A 13,872-nucleotide genomic window follows, 5' to 3' on the forward strand; every position below is an offset into this window, starting at 1 on the left:
CCCTTTAATGACCCACCTCCTGTAAAATTTATATATTTATATAATTTTTATTGTAGTGCTGAATGGAAAGACTCTGATATATACATAAAATAAATAATGTGCAGTATAAAATGGAAATTGAAGAAGGTGTAGATGTTAATGACTCGCCAATCTATTAATCACATTCCACATTCAGCCAAAAATGGACGCTTCTCTGAACGAGATCCGTTTTCGATGGCAAGAGTCCTGCTTGCCTTAGCTCAGCTTTTGTAGTATAAAATGTCGGTAAAATTTAAAGTTTAAGTGTAAATACACATCGTGCACATAATTTAGTATGCAGGTATTGTAAATGTTTTCGTTTTTTCATTTTAAAAATGAAGAAATAGGAACTTCTTTAGAAATAAAATAAATATGCCTGTTCATTTTCTTCAAAATTCATAAAATTTAGTACTTAGAGCCAAAAACGTTGTGTAGGAGGTGGGCGCCGTAATAAGAAATTTTTTATTATCTTCGAATTTGGAAAATTTTGACTTAAACGAGCAGGGCACACCGAATTTCATAAAATTTTTTTTTTTTTTTAATTTTCGCCTGTTTTTCTATAATTACTGGACGATAATGTAAACCGATTTTGACGATCTTTCAGATTTATGCTTTTCTCGTTAAAACCAGCATATGCTCTGAATTTCATCAAAATCGGATAACATTTACTATTTCCGCCCACAAGAGCTGTGGGCATGTTAGCACGCTGAATTTTACGATTTTCCACATTTCTTCATTCCTAAATGCCGAATAGCGCATATAAGAAATTTCAGCGAATTTCTAGTACGGTTACTACTTTTGGCCGCAGCTTATATGGGGACGTTCCACTGTGTGACGTCGGGTGCTCTGCTAGTAATTATATAAATGCGATAGTAAACTTTACACACAAAAATCAATATATTCGCGAAGCTATAGGCCAAATATAGTAATATTGCTTTTTTAGTTTTTCACTCTGACGTCAGTAATTCAAAAATGATGTAAAAAATTAATTGAAATGTGCTTAGAGAAGAAGTATGGGTATCAAATTAAAGAGGAAGGTACTCGTGAAACAATATCGCCGGATAAAGGTGCCATTGATCGCTTGTGGTACACTCATGGATGACAGATGGGCCTCATGTCAGCTGACAGAGCGCTGGGCGAAAACCGCAACATGCGCGATAGCAAGGTCCTTCTGGCCGAGGGTGGACGGGGGGCGGTCGAGGTAACTACTCACACTCACAAAGCCACAGCTCTCACTTCTGGTGGGGGTTTTAACGGGTCACTGTCCAATCGGTATCTACGCAGTAAGGCTGATGATACTACCGGGCCCCGTATGTCGCAGTTGCCTGGAGGATGACGAGGTAGAATCATCTCAACACTACCTTCTTAGGTGCCCAGCGTTTGCGAGGCTCTCACATCCTAAATAGCCCCGAGAAGCTCTGGGGCATTGAGATTAGCCGAATTCGGAAATACATAATCGGCTTGGGGCGTTTTATCGATAAAGTTTAGGGTGCCATTCAGAATTCATTTCGCAATGCCTATGTCTATATTTAAGAATGAAACAATTAATTTATTAATGCAGTTTTAAATTATGTTCCAGCTGGCATAGCGAATAAAGATAGTGCATCTGTGTGAAAAGTGGTAGAATGTTTAATGGCTCTGCTACAGTCGCCACCAACAACTGCCGCTTTTCCTTCGTCAACGCCCGGACCAAATAATAATGTCGCTTGAACATACACCATGTAGTAAATGCTTGCACGGTAAAATTCGGACTATGAATAAATATATAGCCTTCCGCTTTATGCTGATATGGCAAAAAAACGTATGTTAAGACAAATATTGGCATTCCAGCTACATTTGGTCCGGGCGTTGTCGAGCAAAGGCTCTCGTACTTGGAGCGACTTATTGACGAGGCAAATCCGACAGTTGTTCGTGGCGACTGTGGCAGGGCCATTCAACCTTCTACCACTTTTCACCCAGATGCACTATCTTTATTCGCAATGCCAGCTGGTACATAATTTAAAACTGCATCAATAAATTAATTGTTTCATTCTTAAATATATAGACATTGCGAAAAAAACTAATGTACTTATTATTTGAAAATATATTAAAAAGTAAATATATTTAAAATCACTATAATATATACTATTTAAATAATTACAATGCGTACGTCTTCTGCAGTACATTTTTCGGTTTCTGAAGTACAATTGACTATTCTGAAGTACATTTTACGGTTTCTGAAGTAAAATTGGCTATTCTGAAGTACATTTTACGGCTTCCGAAATGCATTTCACGGTAACTGAAGTACAATTGACTGTTCTGAAATACATTTTATGGTTTCTGAAGTACAATTGACCATTCTGAAGTACATTTTACGTTTTCTGAAGTACTGTTGACTATTATGAAGTACATTTTATAGTTCCTGAAATACATTTGACGCTTTCTGAAGTACTCTTGGAAAAGGTGTAGAATGCTATGAGCACTCGCTCATTCATCGGGAAAATAATATTTTCTAATGCATATACTTTATAAATATTCGTGTCATATATATCTACTGTGACTGCTTTCGTCACTCGCGCGCACTGCCGTGCGCCGTGATTTGGAGGTTTTGTGTTGAGTTTACCTCACAAAGAACTCGTAAATAAACCAAACAGCGGAATAATATTTAAAATGCTTTATTACTTAAAAGATTCCTTAGTCGTTTATAAGTAATTACAGGTTAATAGTTTGCGTTGATATTCCGGCAAGCACTTCCAAATCCGATGACATCCAAAAAGAAAAAGGGAAGATGCACAATATTAGTGATGCCAGGTTGATTTTTATTTTACAACTCGGAAATTAGCGCAGGGTTGCATTAAGTAGCGAAAGTCGAATTATTGCCACAAAGTTTTCGAAAGTACAAATGCCGCCACATATATATGTATATAAACATTAAATTTTTAATACCAACCTACCTTGAGCAAAATACTACAAAGTAGTGTTGGGCAGTATCGATACCAAAAGTACTCAGAACTCGATACTCAAAAGGATCGACAGCACCCGATTTTTAAAAGTATCGATACTGAGTACTCCAAAGAACTCAGTGCTCACAAGAGAACTCGAAAGTACTCAGTACTCAAAAAAGGTACGCGAAAGTATTCAGAACTTAAAAGAACTCTAAAGTAATCAGTACTCAAAAATACTCCGTTCCAATAATCCGTTTGATACATGTACTCAGGATCGATGCAAAGTACTCAGTATTGAGTGTCGAATAGACTTAAAAAGTACTGAGTTTTATTTATGTTTAACGCTATTCAGAAATGGTAGTACTCAATTTGCAGTTTCAATAATTTTTAAGTAACAAACTTGTACCCATTCATTTGACGTAATTTAATTCATATATTCATATATTAATTTGAACAAAATACTGCCAGCTTGTGAGATTTCTACACTAAATATTGAAATGTTTCCAACATGGGTATATTTAAAGAAAGTACTCAGTACTCTGAAAAATACCCGATCCTTAGAAGTATCAAACCAAGAACTCGATCCTCAAAATTACTCGATACTTCCCAACACTACTTCAAAGGAACCAAAATTCAATGAGATATCAAAATTTTTACTTGACTCATCGTTTGCACGGACGTACAGACGGACAGAAAAACATCGTCAATCGATTTTTCCCTTCATTCTGAGCATTTTGGTATATGCATATGTATGTATATGTCTCTCTCTATCCCGATTTCGTTAGGCTGTTACAAACAACCGTAAAGTTGAATATACACATGTAACGCCCTATCTAAACAACTTTTCAAGAATGCGCTATTTCAGAATTTGTTTGAAGAACGCTCTATTTCAGAACTCCGTTCAAAAACGCACTATCAGCTGCCGATTCAAAAACGCCATATCTCAGCACATCTATACCCTGTGGGGAAACGAACTAGTGCGGAACTGGTTCGGTTCTAGCGCGTTTGGAACCATGAATAGTACGCGTTAATTCTCTTTTGCATGCTAGCGACTGGCGAATTTAACATTGCGATGTCCTAAGAAGTGTTAATTGTCCCCCGTTGCATCCCTTTGGCTCTAGTTCCGAACCAGTTCTAAATTCGACAGATAAGATCTAGTTCGGTTTGCATCCCTTTTTCTATAGTTCCGAACCAGTTCCAAATTCGTCAGATGAGATATAGTTCGTTCTGCATCCCCTTTTCTTTAGTTCCAAACCAGTTCCTAATTCGACAGATGAGATCTAGTTCGATCTGCATCCATTTTTTATAGTTCCCAACCTGTTATAAATTCGTCACCTTAGATCTACATACATTTCTAATCATGCTTGTCGAAACATTTCCCTTCTATATTAAATACGATCGGTTGAAGGAAGGACAATACAATCACAAATGTTTAAACGCACTTATTAAAAATTTATGAACCACATTAGTAGTAGTAGTAGTATCAAACTTAAGTAGTAAGTAAAAAACAAAAGTGCGTTCTGCTTAAAAGTAAAAATATTAGTTCACTTTGTATTACATGTCTAAATTTAAGCATATTGATTTTTAAGTAAATTCAGTTCTTTTTAAGCTTATATGTATATGAAGTACTTCGAAAGTTTTTGTCGTACTTAACTTAAATATGATAAATAATAAAGTTTAGGTACAGTGAAGTTTTTACAATACCGGCCACTATTTTTTAAATATTTTATTTTTCCCAAATTTTTTATAAAAATATGGTTAATTCTACACCAAAAACCCCAAAAACCAGAGCTCCAAACCTTATGCAAAATTAAAGAAAACTGCGAATTTCCATCCAAGTATTAAATTTACACTCTTTAGAAAAAAGTTAAGTACTCAGTTATTAGCCCATTCAATTTTAGTATAACAAAGTGCAAGTTTGAGGTAGCTAGGACTTACCATTGATATTTTGCAATTTTTTTTGTTGTTGTTTGGTAAGTCCTAGCTTCCTCACACTTGCACTTCATTATACTAAAATTGAATGGGCTAAAAAACTTTTTCTAGAGAGCGTAAATAGAAAGTGAATTATTTTAATGAAATTTTGCAGAATTTTCTTAAATTTTGCACAAGGTTTGGAACTCTGATTTTTGGGGATTTTGTTGTAGAATTGACCATATTTTTATAAAAAATTACCGAAAACTAAAATATTAAAAAAATAGTTGCCCGTATTGTAAAAAATTCGTTGTACCTAAACTTTATTGACTGACTGTATTAAAGTAGCTGTGGTGGATTGCATAAAAAAAATTAATTTGTCTTTTCTTAAAAAAAAGGTAGCTCTGGTGGCTTGCATTTTTAAATAAATTTAGTGAGAAAGTGGTAATTATTTTGACACTTTTTTTTTAAATGCCTCTTTTTCTGCAACTGCATTGCCTTTCTCAATTGTCCTTCACTAAGTATAATGATTATTAAGCAACTCAAAAACTATACCAGCGTAATTACCGACGTATCCTTTTGAGAGGTAGCCGCACCATTATAAAAGGAATAAGACCCAAGCTTTTCAGGTAAAAATTTCAGTAGGTTGCGTCTTTATGGCCTTTTCAATTTTATAAATTATCATTATTTTTAAGTGGAAGAATAAAACTGAAAATTAATCATAATCTCTGCGCGAAAAAATAAAAATCACAAAATAATCAATAATAATTCATAAAATAATGATTAAATGCTGATTTAAATTATTTTACTCATAATGATTACCTTCCCTGCTTTTGAAATTTAAAATAGAATAGTTTAGTGAAAGTACCACATTTCACTGCTTTTGGACTGGTGCGTTGGTTCGTTTTTGGCAAAAAAGAACTAGTACTGAACTACACCATTTCCAGATGGATTTTGGAAGGCGTTAATTGGATTTTAGAATAGTCAATTGTATTTTAGAAAGCGTAAATTGGATTTTAGAATAGTCAACTGGATTTTAGAAAGGGCCATATGGATTTTAGAATAGTCAACTGGATTTTATAAACGATCATTTGGATTTTAGAATAGTCAACTGGATTTTAGAAAGAGTCAATTGGATTTGAGAATAGTCAATTGGATTTAAGAAAGTGTAAATTGGATTTTAGAAAGCGTTAATTGGATTTTTTAATGATTCATGCATAGCATATGATTATGTAGTTTCAAATATTGCTGAAGTTCAGGTTATAAATAAATACTTTTTATTAAGTTTTAACAATATAGTATGTATTAATATATATTGCATTGTAACTAAGCAAATACCGCAGTCGTCTTGTGCCTCCATTTTTTGCTTTTTTTTATTAAAAAAATGTATTTAATGTGCCCATACAATGTTCGCTTAAAAGTGAATATATTAGAAAAATTTGCATTGACAAATACCGCACATAAGAAAAAACTGGCTACTTCAAAATTTTTGTGGAAAATTCTAAAATTCACTTTACATTTCCGAAAATCCAATTTACGTTTTCTAAAATCCATTTTACGTTTTCTTAAATCCAGTTGACTATTCTAGAATCCAATTTACGCTTTCTAAAATCCAGCTGACTATTCTAAAATCCAATATACGCTTTCTAAAGTTCAGTTGAGTATTCTAAAATCCAATTTACGCTTTCTAAAATCCAGTTGACTATTCTAAAATCCAATTGACTCTTTCTGACATCCAATTGACTCTTTCTAAAATCCAACTGGAAATGGTGTAGAAATCTGGTTCACTAGCTCGTGTTTTCCCTACAGGGTATCTATACTATATGTAAAAATCAAACCCAAAAGAGCGTGAGAGCTAAACAGCCGATGTACTGGGTCGATTTCTATGATTCAAGTTTTAAAATTACATATGTATTTCTACCAAGGAATGAAACCGAAACCCAAACCGAAACCGTAACCGTTTAAAACCGTTTCGTTTTTCAAAACCGAAACCGAAACCGTAACCGTTATCTTGACCTGAAAAGGAACGATACCGAAACCATTTCAATCACAGGTTTCAATCGGTTTCCAGAAATTTACAAAAATAATAAATAAAAATTTCTTTGAAATAAATGATTTATTTAACCAAAATCAGCAACATTTTGCTAAAATTCTTGTTAAGTAGTAAATAAGTATGGCAAGGTAACTTTTCTCAAAAATCTGCTGATGACTTTGTTGTTGTGAATCGATAATCGATTAATTATATTTAAGTAGTTTCTTTCCCGTACGCAATGCGAGATCCCGCGTGTGCCCAAAATAGCCCAGAAATCATGCCTGTACTCAACAAAATGGGTAATAGAGAGCGAAAATTCGAGCGTATTCGATCGTAAGTGTATTCTTCTTCCTGCCCGAAACAGCCCGAAATTTTCTCCGAGTAAAAATGGATAAAGTGTCAAAGTGCATATCAGCTGTGTTGTGTTTACATGTTGCCTGCATTTACTTGGTGCTTTTAAGGAAAAGGGAATGGCCTGGTGATGTATTTTCAATCTATGTACATAAAATCAAATTTGTGAAACCAAAATTCAATTTCCAAGTGTTTGCATTTAATACCATGTTCTGACCGACAACCAAAAAATTTTTCCTTCATTTTCATTTCATTTACAACCTTTAACTTTCATTCTTATTTTGCTTTGGCCAGGCAATTAACAATAAATCCGAAATGGCGTATTAAAGATGATAAAATATGACTTCCACTTCGATAAATAATCGAAAAAAACTAGTGAAGACACCGATTGGAATGAGTGGAAAGTGAGTTTTCAAGTAGTTTTCAAGTAGTTTTCAGCACTGGTTTTCGTTTAACAGATTTTATATGGACGAAAACACAAGTTTTTGGTCGAAAACCAGTTTTAGCAACGAAAACATGTTTCCGATGTCGGTCAGAACATGGTATAAGTGACAAAAACAAGAACAACGTGAATCAGCTGTTTCTCGACTTGTGGGTACGAAATGTGGGTTTTTGCGTTTCCGTACTTCTGAACTTTGTTCCATTTTTGAAAGGAAATGTTTCTCTTATTCTCTAATTACCAAATCCGGTCCGGATTGTTAGGGAAAGAACCTAGTGTTGATATTATCAGTGAACTGTAATTTTCGATTTTCTTTCCTCAACGTTTAAGACATTGTGATTTAAATAATATCAACAAAATTTCTGTGAAAAACCGAAACCGGAACAAAACCGAAATAAATTTTGAAGAACGAAACCAAAACCGAAACCGAAACACTTGGCAAAACCGAAATCCAAACCGGAACGTTATTTTGAATTGGTTTCATTCCTTGATTTCTACCACAGTAGGAAACAGTGGTATTTTTAAAATGAAATTTTGATAATAAGTATGTTTAATTAAAGTATTAAGTTGATCAACAATACCACGCATTGCTAGACCGTTTGCCTTTCACGCGTTTGTGTTTAGAGAGCATCAACAAACCACATACATATTTCTCTCTATTCTCTTCTTTTTATACCTTTCATGAGCATGAAATGGTATTATAACTTTGGTCCGATGTTTGTAAGTACCAGAATAAGAAGAGATAGACCCATTAAAATTTATACTTAAATGATCAGAATGTCGAGCTGAGTCGATTTAGCCATGTCCGTCTGTCCGTCTGTCTGTCTGCCCGTCTGTTTGTATGCAATCTAGTCTCTCAGTTTTCGAGATATCCGGATAAAATTTGGTAGGTGGGTGTATTTTTATAATGTATTCATCATTTGTCGGAACCGGAAGAATCGGACCACTATAACATATAGCTCCCATACAACTGATTGTTCAGATCTGAGATTTTTCGTTATAACTTCTCCATTTATGCAGTTAGGAATATGAAATTTTGCAGTACTTGCACCCATTATCAACAGAGAACTTAGAGTGAAAATTACAATGATCGGGTCACTATAACCTATAGCTCCCATACAACTGATTGTTCAGATATAAAATTTTTCGTCCTCCATTTATATAGCTGGGAACAGGAAATTCCGCACTGTTTTCAATAATTATTAACAGAAAACTTACAGTGAAAATTAAAAAGATCGGATAACTAACCTATAGCTCCCATACAACTGATTGTTCAGATATGAGATTTTTCGTTATAATTCATCCATTTAAGTAGCTAGTAACAAGAAATTTTGAACTGTTGTCACTCATTATCAGAAGAATGCTATCAGAGAAAATGGCGAAGATCGGGTCACTATAACCTATAGCCTCCATACAACTGATTGTTCAGTTACGAAAATTTTCGTTATGACTTCTCCATTTATGCAGCTAGGAACATGAAAATTCTCACCGTTTTCACTCATTATTAACAGAATATTTACAGTGAAAATAGCAAAGATCGGGTCACTATAACATATATCTCCCATTCAACTGATTGTTCAGTTATGAGAATTTTCGTTATGACTCCTCGATTTATGCAGCTAGGAGCATGAAATTTTGCAATACTTCCAACGATTATCAACAGAATTCTTACAGTGAAAATAACAAAGAGCGGGTCTTTTTTTACATATAGCTCCCATACAACTGATTGTTCAGATATGAGAGTCTTTGTTATAATTTCTAAATATATGCAGCTAGAAACATGATATTTCGCACTATTTTCACTCATTATCGACAGATAGTCTACAGTAAAATTAACAAAGATCGGGTCACTGTAACTTATATATTGCCTCCATATAACTGATTGTTCAGATATGGGGTTTCAATGCAAAACTAATTTATTTGGACAGCTAAAACCGATAAATTTCGTAAGCTATTGTATAATTAATAAAACAAAGTCTACTGAGAAAATTGTCAAAATCTATGTTGTATAAGCCTTATCTCGTATACCACTGATTGTTCCTATACCAGTTTTTGCGATATATCTCCTTTATGTAGGAAGCTAAACCCATTAAATTGTGTTACCGGTTTACATACCGATCACACAGCAGTGAAAATCACTTAAGATGTTCTTACACGATATGTTTTTGCATGTGTACATGCCACTTTTTACATATGGAAATACCAACATATCGTGTAAAGGCAAATTAGATTTGTTTCTGTACAAAGCATATGCACGTACATACGAAACAGAAATGTTTCTATTTTCATCTGACACACAGATAGAATCATCTAAGGTTACTTTATTTCGTTTTCAAAGATCGTATTTTTAAAAAGTTAAATAAAGACTGTGAATTTGACAGACATACACAATTACATGTGTATTGAAAAAACTCACATTTACAGATGCAAATACATATCGTATAAGAACACCTTTAGATTGGTGCTATATAACGTATATCTTCCATACCTCTGATTGTTTAGATAAGATTTTTTATATATGCAACTCCTCTATCTATGTGTGCTGTGAATATATAAATTTTTTCAAATGCAGTAATCTGTTATAGTAAAGTTTTCAGATGTTCATGAAAGGTATGAAGCCTTCGGCATAGCCGAAGACAGCGCTGCTCTTACTTGTTTTTATACTCAGCTAGCACAGCACGAAAATAATAAAATTATAGTTTGAAAACTAAAACCTCGCTATTATAATTTCCATTCGTACTGTCATCAGGTATGTAACTTGAGAATAGAAATCGCTGCATCTTTTAAGCACATCAATATTACATAGTTACATCCCGAGCTAATAAAAGGGAGGTAAAAAAAGAACCTTTGCCAGCTTCAGACATACGTAAAGCGAAATTTATGTACAAGTAGCACTGCGCCCAAAGCGAAATTCATGTATGTATGTACAAGCAGCGCTGCGTTCAAACAAACAAACACTATAGGTTCATTGCTTATCTTTTTGGACTAAAATCTGAAAAGTGTCAAAATGCCAGAGCGTAAGCAAAATGCGCTCACTAAAAGAGAATAACAGGAAAAGTAAAGGAACGCAAAAAACCAAATTTTTAGTCCAAAGAATGGCAACAACAAAGCTAACGTCAAATAAGAATGGAAATGTATGTACAAAACACATTCACACAAGCACAAGCACAATAAACACTTACTATATCAATTATTTTTTGCCTCCTTCCAATTTCAATTCACTTTTTTTACTTTTTAGATTATTCTCACTTTTTGCATATTCTTTAATTTCCGTTAATTTAAATTTAGTTGAGTTTGACACTTTTCAGGATTTTGCCAGAAATAATTCTTCTGACTAAATCTGACTACTTCGGACTGATGAGAGTCACTCTCACTGGGTGTTGCTCTCTCATTTTGGCTGTCATTTCCGAGTTAAGGAACGCTTTTTGGACTAAATCTGACTACTTCGGACTTTTTCTGACTATTTCTGGGAGATAAGGAACGCTCCTTATACATACATCGTGTATTTCGTATGGCAACTGTTTTCGTTTTTTTTTTACTTCAAAATGCTGCTTGCTGCGATATCGGCACATGCTCACTGTAGGCTTCTTGGTGTGGCCACTTTTTTGAGCATCTACCACCCAAGATCTGAAATCTACCACATATTCACGTTTTTGAGTACCTAGTTTTATTTTTGCTCGACATAATTTTCTTAGTTTGAAGAACAAAAATTGTCCAACACTAAACACTATATGGTAACAAGAATGATATAATACAAGAAAGTAAAATATAAAGAAAGTATTACCAAATTTCAGTGCATCTAAAGTTTCTGAGGCGTTGTTTACATTTACTTGAGAATTGTCAAAATCGATAAATCACAAGTAGCGGCTTCTGTAACGTGCCACATTTGTTCGCTACATCGTGATGTGATAGAATGAAACGCTGACAGCACTCCGCAAGGTTGCAAAAAAAATTATGTTCGAATTATAATTCCGATCACGGGTGTGGCATACATACATATGTACATACATTGATCTTCAGCTTTTCCTTTAAATTTTAATTATTTTAATTATTTCATAAATATGAAGTTCATTAAAAAAGCAGTTGGCGCTGCGCAGCGAAACCTTATTTTACATCGCTGTAGTAGCATACAGAATAAATAACAGCAAAGAAATGTGTGCTTCGCTTCATGCAAATGCAACAAGCAGATCAATATTCAATCAATTGAGTTATGGTCTGATTGTGGCAACTTAACGTAACTTACGGCTCTCTCTTAAAAATTCTGTTAAATGGGTGTTGCTTATAATTGAACAGCCGAAACTTAACCTAGCTTAATGCCACGTCGAAATCTGTTTCATTTGGATTATCTAAGTTCTACGTTCCGTTAAGTTGAATTAAGTTGCAATAATCAGGCTTTTAGACTTACTACATGCATACATATGTACATAACTATGTTCAAATTAGAATTGATGTGGTAAAGTAATTTAGCCCTGTTTTTAATGGGAAACCTGCTTCTGTCTAGCCGAATTCCATTTTTCCAACGCTGAACTGGCATGCACAACAGTACATATGTATGTCTATTTGTCGGGCACCATGGGAATTCGGCACATTGTTTCGCGAAGTTAATAAATTAGCAAGTGCGTTAAAGGCTGAGTTTTTGGGCTTATACAAAGTAGAATTTCGTTACTAAATATAAAAAAAAATCTTTGAAATAACAGAATAGTGCCAAGCGTTTAAAAATGCCTAAAGCTAAAAGAAATTTGTCAAGACAAACGGTCCGTAATCGGAGAATAGTAGCAGCGGCGCAAATAGAAACGATGCCTGCAATTGGAATTAGATCTGCGTTTATTTATCGACCTCAAATCAATTATATATGTAGGTAATTTTTACAATAAAAGTCTATCTACACATATCAGTGCCGTATCTATCAGTGTCAGTGAAAAATATAATATCGTTACCTCAGTCCCAAATAGAGTTGTTCAGACCGTCCGGCATAATGCCGTTTTTTTTACCGTCAGTGCTGCTTCAGTGTTCCTTCCGCAATTTTTTTATACACTCTTAAAACTGCATGTAAAACTGCTACTGAAAAGTGTTTATTTTCAAACAAAATTTGTGTAAGTATACGCATAAGATGTTCAAGTGTGGATTTTTGAACATGAGATGTTTAAAATACACACACGAAAGGTTTATAATTGCAAACATTTTTAACGCAAACATACAGTCCCTTTAAAAAATAAAAATTAAGTACATTTGATCTGTAATTTTGCTCTATGCGACAAATTTGGTATGTAAAAGTAAACAGGCAGTTTTTAATTTTATTAACACGGTGTCTAATTTGCACACATTAGGAGAGGAAACTGGCAACCTCTCTTAATATGCGTTAATTTAAACAAAAAACTTTTAGAAGAAATTTTAAACATTTTATGTGTAAACTGTGTAATTGGGAACACTAAGAAAATTCTATAGAAATTTTTTGTAGTTAAGTTTAACTAATGATTTAACTATATTTTAAAATGGTTAAATTAACTGCCCAAGGGGCCAAATTCACAGTGCTTTATTAAAAATCTGTAGTTAACTGCCGATTCTGAGTTAACTACGCACTGTGAATTTGGCCTTAAGTGTTTAGAATTCAACAAACAAATTTCAAATTTGTTCTACGCCGTACATAGGGTAAGTAAAAGTTAAAAAGCAGTATTTAAGTTGATTAGCATGGTGTGCAAATTTGCATACATTAAGAGAGGAAACTGGTTACCTTTTTAATATGCTTAAATTTAAACAAAAAGTTTTTAGAGCGAAGTTAATTCGGCAAAGATTTGTTTGTGTATTTCACTGACGAGCTGACGGTATTCTATTGCAAGTTTTGTTTGATATGGAGGGAAAATTAATCGAGTGGAATTATCCAGAACTATATAATTTGTCAATAATTGCCAATTGATCATTAGTAAAATAAGTCATCTTGGTTTCAATGAACTTTATTTTTACTGAAAGTACCGGGCGACATACTACGGATGTGTGTGAATTGGTATCACTGCTCGATGATGATTGGCAATGATACTGAACTGATACGGCACTGATTTGTGAAGATAGATCTTAACTTTTATTATTGTTACCAATCGATTACAACACATTATATGTACATACATACATATGTACTAGGGTTACAATTGCCGGCTAGATGAATTATGGATACTAATAAAGGCAAAATTCTTCCCCTGAGA

General features: G+C 33.9%; 1 protein-coding gene across 4 annotated transcripts in view; it reads left to right on the plus strand.

The window, feature by feature from the left end:
• Nucleotides 1-13,872, plus strand: part of LOC118738076 (baculoviral IAP repeat-containing protein 6) — a 145,000-nt gene that overhangs the window by 123,102 nt on the left and 8,026 nt on the right. The gene's annotated exons all lie outside the window — the stretch shown is intronic.

The sequence above is a fragment of the Rhagoletis pomonella genome, unplaced genomic scaffold (assembly GCF_013731165.1).
Source record: "Rhagoletis pomonella isolate Grant_MI unplaced genomic scaffold, Rhpom_1.0 Rhpom_scaffold_00004, whole genome shotgun sequence".
Lineage (NCBI taxonomy): Eukaryota > Metazoa > Arthropoda > Insecta > Diptera > Tephritidae > Rhagoletis > Rhagoletis pomonella.